We start from the raw sequence: 14,119 nt of genomic DNA, 5'->3' as shown, positions 1-14,119 counted from the left end.
CTCTTTGGTGAATAGGAAGGTAGAGTGAGCCTTGCAGGGTGAGCACATGCTCAGTCTGACAGTGGGCTTTCAAACTGTTTTCATCCGCTCCCCCCCCCCCCGACAATACCTGAACCGTTCAGTTGGTCCATCTCTCAGCAGCACTCCACCTTGTCATCATCATTTTATCTTTATCCAATTTGATGGGTATACCACAATGTCTTCTCCTGGCTTCGGTCTGCACATCCATAGTGGCAGAGGAAGGTGCCTGGCGTGCTTGGTGACATCTTGTTTTTTTTCTCTTCAGTGAAATATTTATTCATATCTTTTTCCGTTTTCTAATTGCATGTTTTAGGGTCTTGCCTTATTCCTGTTGGGATTTGAGCGTTCTTTCAATATTCCAGATGTGAGTCTTATGTTTGATCTGATGTTTGCAAATGGTTTCTCCCAGTGGGTGGCTTATTGTTTTATCCTCTATTTACAAACTATCACAAGGCAAAGCATTTTGTCAGTATTAAGCTCATTTTACATTTTCCCATTGTGCTACTTTTGTTATCAAATCTAAGAACGTATTTCCTAACTCTGAGAATTTTGCCACATATATTCTTCCAAGACTTTAAAAGTTGTGTATTTTACATTTAAGTTCATGGTCCACTTTTAGGTGTGATGACTAGGTAAAAATTGCAGTTTGTCTGTTTATTTTGCCTTGAGAGACCAAAAGATTAAAAATTAGCAGCTTTTATTAATTAAGGCCTGAACTAGGTGGGTGGAGAAGTCCAGTAATGCCCTGAGGGGAAAGACCACCTTACTGCATTCTTTTCCCACCCACTAGAGATACAGTTGCTAGGAAACTGGCCCATCCCCATAGGGAGGGACACCAGGTCATTAATGGTCTGGGGACCTTCCTATAGCCAATCAATTCAAAATGTAGCATTTTGACCAATAGATGCTTGCCAGGCAGGAATTGCCCCTGCTTTGGGCATGCTGGGATGGACCAGAATCTTTAAATGACCCAACTAACCTGGGCACGGGGCACTCGGCTCCCACCGCTTTGGCCAGCGGTGGGGGGTGTGAGCCCAAGCTTTAGCTTGTAATTTACAATAAAAAGACCCTCATGTATATACAGCGGAGTCTGTTTATTCCTGGTCTTTTGGGGTTCATGAACTGGGCAGAACACATTCTCAATACTGTATTCTTTCTATTACTCTCTCTGTTCAGTAGACCTTAATACTGGGCTGTGGTTTTTCTAGCTGGCTCTGTGAGAGCCAAAGTTGTGTTTTAAGTTTTAATTTCTGTGCCTAAGAGATCCATAAAAGAAAATTGCCTCTAACCTGTAAGCCCCTTGCCCAAGGACAGATACTTCCTGAAATGCCAGAGGCTGTTTATGTAAGATATCAAGCCACATGTTTTCACAACTGCACTGGATGTGTTTTATTATATGCAGGGAAGTATGCAGGCAGGAAATACATCAGGATGTATGCTTCTCCTGATTAGATTCAGGCAAGAGGTGTGTAGACAGGAAATACATCAAGATATATGCTTCCCCCTAATTGGGCCTGGTGGGAAATATGTAGTCTTATGTGTTTGCCTTTATATGCCTCTGAAAAATGTGACTCATTGCCATTTTCTAGGAACTCCAGAATGGACTTTGCCATAGTCCCTCTGTTTTGCCCAATTCGAAAATCCCAAAAGACCAAGAAGAGACTGCACTGTAAATATGAGGTTTTTAAATTGTATACGCGTTCAAAAATGGGACACAACTTCCTGTAGAAACAGGAAAGGAATGTGGCCCCAGGGTCTAGGGGAGCAAGATTTTTATAGGGCAAAACTGCAAGCAGGGACTTACATGCTTTGGCGTTACATGACTGGGTAAGAAAAATTGACTTTTGAAATGATTGGTCCACTTTAGCACCAGGACTACAACCAGTTCTGGCCTGGTCATATGGACCAATTTCCTAGCAACTGTAGAATTAGCGGGCAGGGAAAGATTGCATTAAGCTAGTTTCTTTTCCCTGGTGGCTGGGGCTTTAAACTTTTTGGTCTCTCACATTATCCTGACCAGTATGTAATTAAAGCTTATTTCAAATCTGTAGCAAAAATTAATGATAGTTGTCTTATTCTCAATTAAATTTTTTAATTTTTTTTTTTTTTTTATCTTTTCTAGTGCACAAGCCAGGTAAATTTTACAATGAATGGTGTATTTGTTAAAACCTAAACTAGGGTTTTGGCAGTAGCTGTGTCAAACTTGGGTCAGTTTGAGTGGTGACTAAGACCTTTGGTTTCTTGAGTTTTCTTTATGAGCAGTCCAGAGCTGGCCTTAGTCTGCTCACAATGTTCAGTTGGAGCAAGAATTCTATTCTGTTCGCATTATGTTTAGATATGACTTGAGTCCATGTTATGTAAGCTTGGACCCTTGTATAGTGATGTTGAGGTAGTGGAACCCCTGAGAGGTAGAACCTAAGTTGGTAAAAATGAGGTCAAGGGGGGCATGGCCTTGGGAGAGGTAATGATGGTCTGCAGAGTAGATCTGAGCTCCACAGAACAGGCTGTTCCAAAGCTCACTGGCCCACCATGGCCTCTTGCAACCCTCCTTCACCAGACTTGCTCTTCTTGTTTCCCTACTACTGTGATAGTGTCCACCACGAGAGCTTCACCAGAACCAAGCCAATGTGGGTACCATGCCCTTATGGGAATTTGAACTAGATAAACCTCTTTTCTTTACAAAGTATTCAACTCTAAGTATTGCTACAGTAGCATAAAATGTACAAATATAGTTAGTTCAGCCAAAGTACCCTGTCCTTGATACCTGATCGGATCCCTCTTTCCTAATCTTGATGTCTTTATCCCCTTGGCCTTTCTTGGTTTCAAGTCCTGTTGATCCAGTTTACTCAGAATTTTCCTAGTCTTGACATTTTTCTCTTATACTGAGCCTTTTGATCAACAAATGTCACTTGTCTGTCTATTGATACAAATCACTTTTGTAACTTCTTTCACCTGCCTTCTGTGATTTCCAGCAGATACATCCAATAAGTGTTTTGTTATGTATATGCCTAAGTGCTCCATTATCTTAGGTATGATTATAAATTATAATAATTTTAAATTTTGTCTTAAAATTAGTTTCACTGTGTTCATTGTTACACTCAAGTAATTTATTTCTATGGTCTAGTCTTGTGGTGATTTAGACCTAAATGTCCCTCAAAGGCCCATCTGTAAGAGGCCTGGTCTCCAGGAAAGCACTATTGAACCATCAGTAAAGTAGGGTCAGGATGTGCCATTGGCTTGCTCTTGGCTTACATTGGCTATGTGGATCTTCTTGCTCTTTAATTAGTCTTGCTAAATAGTTTTCTCTCCTCTTGCTGGGCCTCACGCTGTCTTTTCTTGCCAGCTATCTGACAACTATCTGGGAAGAAGGGCCTTAGTCCAGGAAGAATGGAAACCATGCCTACCAGCTATTCTGTTTGTCAGTTCTCTTGCCCTGTTCACTTGGTATGTCAGTACATGACTCAGGTATTTCTATAAAGATCTTTTGGAGATGTGATTAATCTAGATCAATTAGACTTTTAGTTATAGAGATCATCATAAGTAATTTTGTCTGGCAGTTTGTTCTATTTTTAGATTAAAAAAAAAAAACTTCTCTAGTTTCACGATTACTCCAGATCACCCCTCCCTACCCAGCAACAAATTAAGTTTCTCTTTCTCCACGTCTGCATCAGCATTTACTGTTTCATTTTCTTGATAAAAGCTCTTCTGACTTGGGTGACTAGGACTGTCAAAGCAGCATTAATTTACATTTCTCTGAAGGCCAAGCTTACAGACCGTTCTTCTTCTTTATTGACCATATTGTTTCTTCTTTTGAGAACTCTGTTCAGTTCATTAGTCCATTTTTTTATTTGAAACTTTTGAGGGAGGTGTTTGACTTTTGACATTCTTGCTTGTTTGTTTGGTTGGTTGGTATCGGTTTTTTAAGACAAGGTTTCTCTCTGTAGCCTTTGTGGACTCGCTTTGTAGACCAGGCTGGCCTTGAATTCACAGAGATCCTCTTGCCTCTGAATCCTGAGTGCTGGGATCACAGGCGTGAGCTGGACTTGACATTCTTTATATAGCTATTGGAATAGAATATCCTTGGTTGCACAAAGAGACACATGAACAAAGCAAAAGTAACATTTGAACATTGACAAATAAATTTACCATCTGTTATGAGAATTTCATTCCTAAAGTTAACTAAGCAATGTTTACCCCCTCTTCATATGGTCTCAAACCAAAGTTTTATTCCACCAAAATTCATCCTGGAGAAGCAACAAGTTTATTGAGCATATTTTAGAGCAAGAATGAAAAGTCGCTGGCAGGAATGTAGTAACCAGGAAGCAACTGTGCTAGAAAGGCTTCACCCAGAAGACAACAGCTTTCCCACAGCTGCATAGACCAAGCCCCTCTTCCTAGTCTTCCCCAGTCTATATCTTCCTCAAGCATTTGGGGCCATGTAGAATTAGGACAGCATTACACACAACCAGCAGGGCTGGTTGTAATGAGTTGCTGGACACTCAGACACTCCTATGTGCCTTCTTCCCCCTTCTTCTATGAAGGGACACCAAAAGTCGACAAAACCAACGTGAGCTGCCTGACATAGATGCTGAAAACAGCATCTTCTGCAAGAACCCTGAGCCTTTCTAACTGCTGAGCCATCTCTCTGGCTTCTATTTTAGTAAATCTTATGAAGGAACACTTTGTCTGATCTTGTAAGCTATTAGATCATTTTGACCTAGAGACTGACCACAATTTTTATGATAAAATACTATTTGATTAACATATCTTGCTGTTGTTATAGTTTTCCCAGTACACAATGAGTCCTTTTAAATGTGTAACTCACATTTAAATGTGTAGCTCAGAGTCTTATTTCTGAAGAGTTTTTTGTTTTGTTTTAGTTTTTGGTTTTGGGTTTTTTTTTTTTGGTTTTGTTTTGGCTTTGATTTTTAGGTTATAGTTGCTAAGCATTAGTTCTGTTTAATTATTTTCCCTTTGGCTTTTCTTCTTCGGGTAATCTAATTACATGTTCATTCCACTCGTCTTTGCTTATCTTCCATTTCATTTTCAATCTCCTTGTTTTCCTGCCTTGGTCAATGCCTGGTATTAAATTTTTTATTAGAATCTAATCTCCCTGTGGACCTTTAAACCTAGCCTGTAGTTCTTAGATGATTTCTAACTCTTTTTCTTCCAGACATTAAATCAACTCATTTCACTTGCTTTGTGGGGGAAAATGTGTTATTTCTGATTTTAGCTGTAGCTTGCGTGCATTTTTAATTTTCTAAATGTGGGAAGGAGAAGTGCTTGAACAGAAGGCCTTTGCTGGTTTGTAGAGGACAGCTTTCTCACTCAGTGTGTTGTGCCTGCCATGTGGGCTTGGTAGATGCCTTCCTGGGCAGAAGGGAACATACACAATTTCTTCACAGCACAGCTGTAAAAGGTAGTGCAGGGATGATATTGCTATACTCTTTTGTTGCTTTTATTCTGTAGGAGTCTCAGCATCCTCTGTTTTCCTGCCTCCAAGCGTACCTCTCTTCTTTCATGCTGGTTTTCTCTAGAGTTTGTAGCTCATCCAGAGTCCTCCTAGTGAAATAGGGGCATGCATCCTTGCCCCCCCATCCTCCTCTGCTTTACAGGGTTATTTCTCATCCCAGTTCTCATTATTCTCTCACACTGTATAGACTTTCCCATGTTTTGCATTAAGCTTCTGTCTCTGAGTCTTCCTAGATGTTCCTTCAATCTTCAGTAGAGTGTCCGGAAAAATAACTCTAGAAATGACTGGTCCAGTAAAACTTGTGGTTTTGTATCTACAAACAACTTGAAGTTTATAGTGTGCTCATATGCTTGTGCTGAAGATGGATCTGGGAAGGGCTCCTTTTCACTTTCAGCACGCCTGCTCAGTCTGTTAGTAGATATGCTCAGCTTTCAAGTGAAGTGTGAAGAGATTAACTTTAGCTAGTTACCATCACTGCAACATCTAGAAAGTATCCAAGATGCATTTCAAGATCAATTACACATCTACAGCTCTAAATCTACATCTAAAGCAAGATGTAGATAATAAAACAGAATGGACACTTTCAAAGAAACAGAAGTACAAGTGTCTGTATGTCTGTGTTCATCGGTGGAAGTCAGAAGTCAGCATTGGGTGTCTTCCTCAGTCACTTGTCCACTTTATATTTTTGATACAGGGTCTGTTACTGAAGCTGGGGATCACTACTTCAGCTACGACTGGTTGGCCAGTGAGCTCCCAGGATTAGTCTGTTTCAAACCTCCCTCTCTCCACACAACACACACACACACACACACACACACACACACACTGAAGAAATTATAAACATATTACTACACTTGACTTTTTTCCAGGGGTATTGAGGAATTGAACTCATGTCTTAATGCTTGTCCAGACAGCTCCCAGGAGTGTTCTTTGCTGCAAATCTTTCACTAATGCCCTGTCGCAGGCAGCAAGTCTGATGTAAACTCTTTGCATTCCTAATTATCATTGACCGGATTGTGAGTTCCTGTGTCTTCGGGAAACTTACTACATCACTATGCCTTAGCACGTGGATAAAGTTCCTGAATCAGACTTGTTACACACACTGTCATGCTTGTGAAACCACACAGGCAAGCCTCTTATTTCACAAAGAACTCTAGAATGAAATCTAAACTGAGAATGGAGACCACTCGAAGCTGCTGTGCTTGGATCTCTTAGTTGAAAACATTTCCTAACCTCTGGTTTGCTTCATTTTAAATTACACTGATTGGCCTTTAGACTTAATTAGTTCTGTTTCCTTTTACCATCAACTCCCAGTCACATGTAGTCACTCGAGTTTGTCGTCTGTTTCTGTCTCACGTAGCATGCCCACCCCTTTCTTCTTCTTAACTCTAAGTTTTGTTTCTCCTTTTTATGAACAAATGAGGCAATATTTGGTTTTCTGATTTGGCAAATCTGTTTATAGCAGTTTTATGCTTCTAGCAATAATGAACACAAAGTATAGAAGATTCACCCTCTGCCCAAGTGGACATAGCTTCTCCTGTCAGCATCCTAACTAAACTGGTGAATTTGTTAAAAATCAGTGGGCCTACGGAGGCATGTCATTATCACTCAAGGTTCAGTGGTTACTCTGGGAAAACATACAATCTATTTTTCTCATGCAGGACAAAAATAGTTTCTAGCTCCAAAATCCTCTACATCCTACTTAGTCATTCTCTTCCTCTGGTCCAACGATCCTTCCATTGTCTCCATCCTTTACTTTTACCAGTCTATCAGAGGTTTGGAGTCCCACAATATGGATGTCCCAAGTTGGCTTCTTTCTCTTAGGAGTATGGAATGGTTCCTTCATCTCTTTTGATGGCCTCATAGCTCCTTTCTTCCTGGGCTTTTAACACTCGTTTGTCTGAAAACACAATTTCTTCACCCACTTACCTGTAATAAACATTTCGATTGCTTCTAAACTTTAGTAATTGTTAATAAGGTCCAGGTGCTGTGTGTAAGCACCAATCGATTTGATTCAATTCCTGGACCATATGAAGAATACATCCAGTGTTATATGAAACCCTGACATGTGCTGCATGGTGGCCTATACAAGGTTTGTGGCTGTCTGCTCTTTTACTTTTAATTTCTATGATGAAATACCACATTGTCACATCCTTATTTTCTATCTGCCTATCTTTCCCAGTGAAAGTGTCTGTAAACATCTTTGACTCTCGGACTTGCTGTCTTCCTTTGAGTTTTAAAGTTCTTTGTATATAATATTTGGTGGAGTCCTTCACCGGACATTCCCTCCAGTTTGTAACTTCTTTCTTTCTTTCTTTCTTTCTTTCTTTCTTTCTTTCTTTCTTTCTTTCTTTCTTTCTTTCTCTCTTTCTCTCTCTCTCTCTTTCTTTTCTTTTTTTCACAGTATCACTCTCTTCAGTGGATTAGATTTAAAAAAATTTAACAAAGCCCACCTTCTCAATTGTTTCTTTCATAAATTACTTTAGTGTTATGTTTAAATGTCACCAAACTCAAGGCCATTTATGTTTTCTTCCATGTCATTTTTTTAGAAGTTTTATAGTTTCACATCTTACGTCTAAATCTGTGATCTTTTCAGTTGTTTTTGTGTGCAGTATAAGGTTTGTGTCTAGATATTTTTCTTCATTTGGCTGTTGATAATTCTAGCACAATTTGCTTAATTTACCTTTTCTCCATTGATCGCCCTGCTCTGCAAGTAAGTTGTATTCTGTGGGTCTGTTCCTGGGCTCACCAATGTGCTTCATTGATTGTATGTTCTTTTCCCAGTAACACAGGGTTATGAACACCTTAGTGTTACTCTAATCTCAAAGTTGTACAGGGTTGTTCTACTGAATTTAGTCTCTTTTCAGTGCTTTCAGAGTCTTTTCTTTGTCTTTACTCATTTGACAGCTGTGATTCTCCTCTTACGTAGAGGCTGCCTCCCAGCAGCCCACTAAGTCAGGAGGGCCAGGAGATGAGAAGCCTGGAATGGCTGGGGAGAACCAACCATACAGGGATCACATCCCCTGTGAACCGCTGATGACTAGGTCAACTTTACTTCCAGAGAATAAAGACTATATACCCCCAGGGGAGTGGGCAGGGACTCCAAGAATAGGTGTACATAATTGGTTGGAATTAGGCTCTTCAAGGATGCTTGATTTGCATTACACAGCACGCTCCTATCATAAGAGTAGACTGTCAGTGCTTAATTAACATATAGGTGGAGGGAGGAGAGAGCTACCAGGTAGTTGTAGAGGCCATACGTCATGGGTAGCTAGGAGAATCTGTATCTAAAGGCACTGGCCAGATAAAGTCGGGCAGAGAATCAGGCAACCCCGCCAAGGGGAGGGAGTTCTGCCTTTAGCTCCGAGCTCACAATGGTTATCCAATCCATTCAAGAACTGCAACCTCACCCAGCAGGGTACCTCCAATAAACAGAATCCATAAAATCGCATGCTCTCAGCATTTAATTGTGATTGTATTTAACATGTAAGTCTTAATGACACCAACTAACATAATGGCATTATTTAGTCTTTCTGTCCATAGACATAGCAAACCCCAGTATTTATTTAACTCTTTTCAATGTCCTTCACTGGGATTGTGTGATTTGTATTCTGTTAGATTACATGTAAGCATTTCGTTCTGCGGGTACCCTTGGTGGTTACATTTTAAATTCTGCTTGTTCATTTTTGTTATTTGGGCAAATTATTGGCATGTAGCTTTGGTAAACTTAGCCACTGGTGTTGAGACTTTTTTATTTTGCTTCTATTGTAACTTAATTTACATTTTCTACATATATGATCACATCATCTACGATCAAAGACAAGTTTATTTCTTTCTGTATTAATCCATTCAGGCTGATTTACAAACCCTATATACAGCTGAGTGCAGTGGTGCATGACTGTAATCCCAGCACTTGGAGAGGCAGAGGCAGGCAGATCTCTGTGAGTTCCCGGAGAGCCCAGTCGACAAAAGAAAACCAAACACTATATACTAGCTTAAGCATACAACTGTTTACTTCTCAAACATCTGTAGTGTAAGAAAGATCTAAGGTCAAGGTACAAGTATGTTTGGTGTTTAGATCACACATGGTAAAATTTTCTCAGTGTCCTCACGTGGCAGAAGACACAGTGTCTCTCTGTGGTCTTTCTGCCTGTGTGAAAACATCTACTGATGAGCCCACCAGGGCTTACTCTTGCTTTTTATTACTCTTTTAAGATGTTATATTTATTCTTTCATTTATATTTGTGTGTGTGTGTGTGTGTGTGTGCTCACTCGTGTGTGGGTTTTTGCACATGAGTGTGCAGTGCCTGCAGAGTCCAGAAGAGGGCACCATATCCCCTAGAGCTGGGGCTGAAGGCAGCTGTGAGCAGCTGGATGTAAATGCTGAGTCCTCTGCAAGAGCAGTAGGAACTATTAACCCACAAGTCGTCTCTCCTGCAATTTAATGAGTATTTTTGGCACTGCACATTGATGCCCCTGAGGCATAGCCTCACACTGTTGCTCTCCATTCTGATCTTGAATTTTACTTCTTCTCTTTAATACATTAAAGACTATTGTTGGCACTGCTCTGCATTCTCCTCCAGAAACATGTTCTCTCTCCTTTTTCCTCTCCTCTAATTCTCATGCTCTGCTTGCCAGATTTAGTCAGGGTTCTCTAGAGGAACAGAGCTGAGGGAATGTATGTAAATATGTATGTATGTATGTATGTATGTATGTATGAAGTGAGTTTTAAAACAGTAACAATGGCCAAATCACATCCAAGATACAGAGAACTTTATAATTATTTGGTCCTTGAGGCTGAGTGTATCCATAGGTAGAATAGCTCCCGAAGAACTGTCTCCCACTGGGGGCCACAGCCAGTAATCCCTCAGTGCACAAAGTGTCATGCTGCAGTGTCCCCAGGCTGGTTCCAACAGGACAGGAAGCTCCTGGAGAGCGGCAGGTCCCTATCCCCGGGTGACAGCTTGGAAGCATTGGTTCTTCGGCCAGTGAAGGAGTCAGCAGCAATAGGGCAGAACAAGTTGGCGGTAAGAGGGAAAGAAGGCCAAATCAGAAAAATACAAGAATAAACTTCCTTCTGAAACACCCTTTCTTATCTGGGCTCCCACGGGAGGGGGCCATCCACAGAGTGAGTCTTTCCAAGTGATGAATGGGGACAGTTCTTCAGAGGAGGCTCCCCACTTGGGTGTTCCCAATTTGTAGCAAGTTAAAACCAACCATAATAACGTTCTTTAGATCCATGTTGGTATATTAGAAACAGGAGCCCCGAAAATGTCAAGACATGCCCCAACTTTTCAAACAGCTGTGGTGAGCTGCGATGGCTAGACCCAGTCCACAGAAGCACCAGAACTTGAGCAGAGAATGTGGGTATCTGTGTGTACAACAGACGTGGTGTGTTTTGAGTGAGAATTATTCTCCTAGGCTCTGGTATTTAAGCACTTGGTTCCCAGTTGATGTCACTGTCTGGAGAGTTAACGGGTAAAGAGCAGCCTTGCTGGAGAAGTACTTCACTGACTGAAGGCGGTAGGCTTTCAGTCTCACCTCATTCGCTGTTCACTCAGCCTCGTGTCGAGATACGAGCTCCCGGCTTCCAGTTCCTGGCACCTTGCTGACGCTTGTTTCTACCCTTCCCTGCCATGGTGGACTCTTATCTTCTGGAACCGTAAGTCAAACCAAACGCTTCCTTCCGTTAATTGCTTTTGCTCAAGTATCTTATTACAGTGACAAAACAGAAAAGTAACCAATGCACAAGGGTGCTATGCACTAAACATTAAAGTTGTTTGCAAGTTTTAACTGACAACTTGTTTTGTTTTGACTTCTAATAGTTTTAGTTTTCAGAGGAAAGTCATTTACTTCAAAACAACTAGATGGAATTGTCAGTTTTCAATTTTCGTAATCTGTGTGCTACAGATTATTTACAAATTATTATTATTTGCTTTTCTCATTGCTGTGAACAAATGACTCCTTGGCCAGAAGCAACTTAAGTAAAAGTTCGTATGTATGTTCATACATTTGTGTTTGTAGTAAATGCAGTGGTTTGAGGTGTGTCCCCCATAGACTCATGTGTGTGAATGCTTGGCCATAGAGATTGGCACTACTGGGAGATGTGGCCTTGTTGGAGGAGGTGTAGCTTTGTTAGAGGAAGTGTGTCACTGTGGAGGTGGGCCTTCGAGGTCCTAAATGCACAGTCTACACCCAACGTGAAACACATCCAGTCTCCTTCTACCACCTGTGGACCGACATGTAGAACTCTCAGCTCCTCCAGCCCCACGTCTGCCTGCATGCCTCCGTGCTTCCCATCACACTGATGTGTAAAGCCAGCCCCAATTAATGTTTTCCTTTGCAAGAGGTGCCATGGTCATGGCAATGAAACCCTCGCTAAGACAGTGGACATTTGTGTGCATGCATGTGGAGGCCAAAGGTCAGCCGTGAGAGTCATTTGTCAGGAGCCTCCACCTTGTTTCGTTGTTTTATTTTTTTTTAATTTTTTTTTTCAAAATAAAATGTGTGTGTGTGTGTGTGTGTGTGTCTGTATGCTCTCACGGAGGCTAGATGAGGAGGTTGGAGGTAGGGTCACAAGTTGTTGTGAGACACCAGAAATGGATTTGGGGAGCTGATCTCAAATCTTCCATAAGATCAAGGGCTCTTAACCACAGAGCCATCTCTGCAGTCCCGCCTGACCCAGACCTTGCCTTTCCAGGCTCCCTCACTAGGATTAGGCCTCTCCTGACTAGTCCAGGCTAGCTAACAGGCTCCAGGGTCTGCTTGTCCTTGCCTCCTGAGCACTGGAATTACAAGCAAGTGCACAATGCCCAGGGTTTTGTTTTGTTTTCCTGAGACATGGTCTAAATATATGGCTCTGGCTGGCCTAAAATTCACTATGTAGACCAGGTTGCCCTTAAAAATCACAAAGATTGTCCTGCCTCTGCCTCCTAAGTACTGGGATTAAAGATGTTGGCCGCTTGATACCATATCCAGCTTTTTACATGTATCCGAGGGTGCTTGTGTGGCTAGCACTTTACCAAGTGAGCTGTAAGCGTTACTCTTTATACTGTTTTATTTTGGTTTCTTATGTCTCTTTTCCCCTTCTCCACCCCAATTCCTTCCAACACCCCAACACCAGGTAAGAGCGTAAGACCTGGCGTCTCACAGCTCAGGAGTTCAAGATCGCGCCCTTCCCAGAAACTCCCACAGACCACTACTCGATGCAAAAGCAAAAGGTTTAATTTAACCATTGTGCAATGGGGTCACGCCTGCCAGTCAACAAAAAGTGGCACTGGGAGACAAAGGCCTTAGGTTTTTAAAAGAAAAAGTGCAGGAAATTTGAAGTTGCAGTTTTGGCAATTTCGGATTGGATGAGGAAGCTATAAAGTAAGATAATTGGTTAGTCTTAGGTGCTCAAGCTTGGCCAGTCCTGCCAAGTGTGGATGCAGCTGCAATTGAAGGTGGGGGTGGTTAGCTCATCCTTGAAGATCAGGACTGCAGGCTTTTGGCTGGAGGTCAGGAGCTACTCAGAAAAAGGATTGAGGCCATCTGGGTTGGTTACTAAGAAACATTATCGTGAAGACAAGGGTCTGATCATTCTTTTTGCTGAGTGAAGGTCATTGCTTGCTTACTTTTTTATATCTGTCCTCACAGATAGGGTCAATCATTTCTCCGTTCTCTGGAAAGGTACTAAGAGGCTTTAGCTTAACCTGGACCTAAAACTCAAAACTATAGGCTTTAGAAGACATACAGGTTACAAAGTTAGTCTAACCCTTTCAAGAGAAAGAAGGTTAGTGGGGTCAGGGGGCAGAGTTCTCTTTGACTACTTCCTGTTGGTTAGGGTCATCGGGTTTCTTGAGGCAAGCCCAACCTTTGTTTCAGGATATCTCCAACTTCTTCAAAGTGCATCATCAACAACCAGGAGGAATGGGGGGGGGCACCAGCAGCCTTCTCTCTCAGAGCTCCTTCTCTTTCTGGGCTCTGGCCTTTATTCCCTCTTTGGAGTCCTCAGAATTAAACTATCTGCAGCTGGCAAAGAGCCCCTCTCAGAGCCTGCATGAGGCAAATACTTTGCTGCTGTGGACAATCTGAATAAGTCCCATATCCTACACCTGGGATCAAAACAAAAATATGTTTGCATCCACAATAGTGAGCCATGACCCTAACCCTGGGAAGGATGTTTGTGCTTTCTTTTTGATTCACTATGTGAGGGGCATCCATCCCTCACAATAGGAAAGGCATGGTAGCTGCTCCATAGTGGCCAGAGTATACAGGAACCACTTACCTCTCAACGGAACAGAAAGTAGAGAAAATAGGAAAGAAGACTTTAAAATACTGGAGAGATAGCTCAGAGGTTAAGAGCCTTGGCTGTTCTTCCAAAAGTCCTGAGTTTAATTCCCAGTAACCACATGGTGGCTCATAACCATCTACAGTGAGATCTGGTGCCCTCTCCTGTTGAGCAGGCACACATGGAAGCAGAATGCTATATAAATCACGAATAAATAAATCTTGATACTAGGGCCCACCCTCAATGACCCACTTTCTCCAGCTATGCCTGACCCACTGAAGGTTCCACAGTCTCTAAGAACAGCACCTTGAACTCTGGAGACTAAGTATCTAAAGGTACAATCTTGTTGTGGG

The sequence above is a fragment of the Meriones unguiculatus genome, chromosome 12 (genome assembly GCF_030254825.1).
Source record: "Meriones unguiculatus strain TT.TT164.6M chromosome 12, Bangor_MerUng_6.1, whole genome shotgun sequence".
In the NCBI taxonomy this organism is placed as follows: Eukaryota; Metazoa; Chordata; class Mammalia; order Rodentia; family Muridae; genus Meriones; species Meriones unguiculatus.
Note: the sequence above shows the minus strand (reverse complement) of the source record.